This window comes from Rhinolophus ferrumequinum, chromosome 10 (genome assembly GCF_004115265.2).
Source record: "Rhinolophus ferrumequinum isolate MPI-CBG mRhiFer1 chromosome 10, mRhiFer1_v1.p, whole genome shotgun sequence".
NCBI classification, from domain to species: domain Eukaryota; kingdom Metazoa; phylum Chordata; class Mammalia; order Chiroptera; family Rhinolophidae; genus Rhinolophus; species Rhinolophus ferrumequinum.
In genome coordinates this window covers 32,292,596-32,297,492 of record NC_046293.1, presented here as the reverse complement: position 1 = coordinate 32,297,492, position 4,897 = coordinate 32,292,596, and the positions used below count along the sequence as shown (strand labels likewise).

Genomic DNA, 4,897 nt, shown 5'->3' with positions numbered 1-4,897 from the left:
AAGTTAAAAGAACAGATGATTCCAATGCCACACTTAGAGAAACACTTACCCATGACATCACATGCCAATTCTCAGGTATGATGACTCTGAAGGCTCTTTGTGATTTGGCTTTAAACCACTTTTCTACTGTCTTTTGTACCCACACAGGTATCCCGAGCTATTCAGTTTTTACTGACAGGGCCAGGATTCGGGTGAGGAAAGAAGCCTGGGACAGAAAATGGCAGGAGGCAATGCCACAGCTGCATTTGCAGGAATGTGAGAGAGACATCTCCTTAAATTTTGTGTCCTCGGAACCTCTCTCACCTCACCTTAGTCTCCTCCCTCTTCCCTGATACTCTCAAGCACTTCACATCTACAACTGCAGCACATCCTGAAAACCCACTGAGTTTGAAATTCTCTTTTATAAAATTTCTGGAAATCAAAACATGTAATTTTGATGACAGTGTTCATAGGTGACTTGAATTTTGGTACAAGATGTAAGATTCCTAGGGCTGCTAAAACTCTATAGAAAATCTTTTTTACCTAAGGACCGACAAGCCCTGCAGACAGAGAGGTCTGGGGAAGTGCAGAACGTGCAGCACCCACATGGCAGGGATTTATGATCCTTCACACACATGTCCGTGATGTAAAATGAGGACCAGATTTAGAATCAGACTTTTCCAAATCCCGTGTTTCCCTGAAAATAAGACCTAGCTGGACCATCAGCTCTAATGCTTCTTTTGGAGCAAAAATTCATATAAGACCGAGATTATATTATATTTATTATATTATATTATATTATATTATATTATATTATATTATATTATATTATATTATATTATACCGGGTCTTATATGAATTTTTGCTCCAAAGGTGCATTAGAGCTGATGGTCCGGCTAGGTCTTATTTTCGGGGAAACTGTCTAAGCCAGTCATTTGCCAGGAAACTTTGGGCTTCACCTTACTTGGTCTTGGGGATCCTGTTTCCCCATCTATACAATGTAGATAATAATGGTGACTTTTTTAGAGTTATTGTGAGGAGTAAAAGAGTTAATATATGTAAAGTGCCTTCGGCCTGTAACAACGTTGGTGCTCATTAAATGCTAGTTTCCCTAGAAGAGCTTAACAGGAATTTAATAAATACGTTTTCCTCAGGAGACATTCCAGCAGTGGTGGAGGTCTCAGATCTGTCAGGACTTGAGATGATAATAATAATAAGTATTTACTTCTGTCAAGCACTGTTCTAAGAATTTTACCTGGATTAACTCATTTGATCCTCCCAATCCCATGAGGTTAAAATTTGTAAAAATCCCCATTTAGACATGCAAAAAGGCACTACTACCAAGAAGCCTGGGTCTTGTCAATGTATGAAATGTCCAAACCTGTAGAGAATTTTTCATAAGACTTTATTTGAGCCCAAACTAATGACATATGCCAGGGAAGCAAGATCTCAAATACTCTGGAGAATAACAGGTTTTTGTTTGTTTGTTTTTATTATACTGATTGTATTATTTTACTAAGCCATTTTATCTTCCTCACACTCATGTGAGAAATAAAACAATATTAAAAAAAAGGTCCTGGGACGGCTGGATGGTTCAGTTGGTTAGACAATGAGCTCTGAACAACAGGGTTGCCGGTTCAATTCCCACATGGGCCAGTGAGCTGTGCCCTCCACAACTAGATTGAAGAAAACGAGTTGCCGCTGAGCTTCTGAAGTGGCCACCGGATGGCTCAGTTGGTTAGAGCATGAGCTCTCAACGACAAGATTGCCAGTTCAATTGCCCCATGGGATGGTGGGCTGTGTGCCCCCTGCAACTCAAGATTGAAACTAAAGATTGAAAACAGCGACTGGACTTGGAGCTGAGCTGTGCCTTCTACATCTAGATTGGAGGACGACAACTTTGAGCTAGCTGATGGGCCCTGAGAAACACACTGTTCCCCAATATTCCCCAATTAAAAAAAAAAAGTCCTCATTATTATTCACAATGAAGGATCTGTTTCGGGGGCGGCTGGTTAGAGCACGGTGCTCTTAACCACAAGATTGCCGGTTCAATCCCCACATGGGCCACTGCGTCCTCCACAACTAGATTGAAACAACTATTTGACTTGGAGCTGATAGGTCCTGGAAAAACACACTTAAAATAAATAAAAGTTAAAAAAAAAAAAAAAAAAGAAAGGGATCTGTTTCATTCTGCAAGTCTGGGGACACTTCATGACTCAAGTGGATTAGACCATTTTGATTCTGATCCACCAAAAAGAATCTCATGCAGATATGGTGACTGGACTAACTCCATGGGAGCTGTGATAGATTGAACCATTTCTGTGGTATCCCCAGATCTCAGTAAATAAGAAAAAACCCTATGCAAGAAAAGATAACAATCTATCCATAAACTATATCTATAGGCTCTTCCTTTAGTCTAAGGTGGAAGAAGAGGCCCTTTCTTTTGAGTACATGGATATAAGTATAGTTGTCTAAAGATTGGATCCATATTGTGTCTGTAATAATGAAGATAAGGTAGACATCAAAACCACTGTAAGATTAAGAAACTTCCACAACTTGTCTCAATTCTTCAAATAATGGAGCAAGTTCCATTTCTAGGCTGACCATTAGTCCTGTATTGGCAGTGCTGCTGCCTATGAAACTCACCACCAAAGGTAAATGATGGAATTGAACCACCTAGCAGGTATTTTTGTAACAGACGATATTTCAGTTTTCGAAAGTCCAAGTTTGCTACTTTGGTCTGTTAAGAAACCAGATCTTAAAGCATGCTCTGGAGTATTATCACTGGCCACTTCAATAACAGGCACTCATCTCTGCCACAACAATAGCATGGAGCCCTTAAACACTTGGACATTTTTTACAAGGGAATCGCTTTAGGTCAACTGCCATGAGGAACCCCTTTCCTGCAGGTTCAATATCCACACTCAGTTTCTGGGCTGCCTGGTTCTCTGGGCAGAAGTGTCCTGAGCAGCCTGCTGTCCTTCAGGGACAGCTTCAAGAGAGGTTCCTCTGAAAGCCGTCATCACATGACTTGTGACCTTCTCTATGCTCCAAGAAGCACTTCCTACCCATCTGAAGCCCGGGCACATAAGTGGAGAATAACAGTCTTGCAGTTTATTTTATGCATTTGAAATTAAGGAGGGGACATAAAAAAGACTACATGAAGGTAGGAGAAAGCAAGTCAGGGATTGGAATATGGAATAGTGAACAAGATTATGTGCTCTCTTGAGGACAGTTACATATTTTAGAAGGAGGGATCTGAAAAGAGGCATTTGAAAGGTATGTTAACCTAGATGTACGCACACAATGGACAGGGCTTGCTTCAGGCAAAGATAAGCCTTTTACTAAAATGTTACAGGCCTAGGGCTTAACTACTAACTATGACTTGCCCAGTTAGGAATTTATAATTTATTACAGCACCACTTTTTCATCCACAGGTTCCTCTGACTCTGTAAGAGCAAAGAACTAAAAGTAGAAGAAGAAATTCTCTCTTTGCATCTTTATCCTTTTCTAGACCATGTGGCTATCTGAGCAGCCTGAGTGTCTGTCCTCATGGTAGGGTTGATCCGTCAGGCGCTGCTGCCTGCTCAGGTGCTTCCCATGCTGATGGCGAGCTACATCCTCTCCCGTGACTAATTTCTAACATTGAATTCTCAGATAAGCTATATAGTTATTATAATACTTGTGATAATAATGAACATTAGGTCCTAAGATGATTTCCTTCGTGTTTTATGAAATATGAAAGTAGGTTTGTTTGTTTGCTTAGCAGACTTCTAGTTTCAGAAGATCCACTCCCAAATTGTAGTCCAAACTCCCACAGACTGACTAATATTTGCTCATAGTTTGCCAGTGATTTAGTTTATTTGTCAGTAAAATGGGTGTGTGTTTGCATCTGTTAGCATTTCCGCAGTCTTTCTGTGAACCTAATCATTGCTGTCATAACTTCTATGCCATTGATATGGAAGTTAGCTTTAGTTTAAGTAACAATAGTTAGTTTGCCCAAAACCAATTGTGCATTTTGGCACTTACAAAGCATGTCAAGCCTTCCTTCCACTGCCTCAAACACAGCTATCTACAGGCATTAGCATATCACTGACAGAGTTCTTACAGCTCACATCAATGAGAGGTCTTCAAAACATTTCCCGCCCCAGAATTCTTAGCTGTCAACAGCTACAGGGCCCATCATTTCCAACAGTCTGGCAAACAAGTCACATATGGCCATAATTTAGCATTTCTATTTATTCAACACATATTTACTGAACACCTACTAGGTGCCAGGATTTGTAGGGTCTCTGGTAAAGAATTTAGAAATCTTTTCTTTTTTATTAGAGAAAGGGGTAAATAAAGCCTAGAAACAGGAGAGCAGCAATTCCTGGAGGCACCAGGAGGCTGGGGAGAGAATGAGGGTGTTCTTATTGGCTCCCTCAGCTAGAGAAACCGGCTGGAAAGGATCAGACACAATGCAGGTTCTGTCTCAAATATTTGAATCTATTCCATCTACACTATTTGGCTGGCAGGAAGTCCCTGCTCTCTGTGGATTTACTAATGGGAGACACAAACCTCTGACATAATGAAGTGGCAGGAGGTGTGCTTTACTCCAACTTCCCTTGAAGGGAGAGAATAGCAGCAACCGTTAATCCCAGGGCACACATTTATATGTGGGTGCCCATGCTGGTATGCAATCATCTGTTAAATCCAACAGGCTGCAGCTCTGTAAGATAGAGTAAATTAATTCATTTATATTTTCAAACAATAAGGAAAAGGAGACTTAGCAGTGAAGTTAGGACACTGGGCCCTATCTTAGAATGAGACAGTATGATCTCTGCGAAGTTGTAATTGTATTGTTTTCTTGCCCTGGTCTGTTCCATTCTTGCACATTTCTGATAACTACACAACTGGCTACAGGCTGAAATTGGTT

General features: G+C 40.6%; 1 pseudogene; it reads right to left on the bottom strand.

Moving 5' to 3' along the window:
* Positions 1-2,517: 2,517 nt before the first annotated feature.
* LOC117029362 (ragulator complex protein LAMTOR3-like) lies at positions 2,518-2,868 on the bottom strand (annotated as a pseudogene).
* Positions 2,869-4,897: the final 2,029 nt, after the last annotated feature.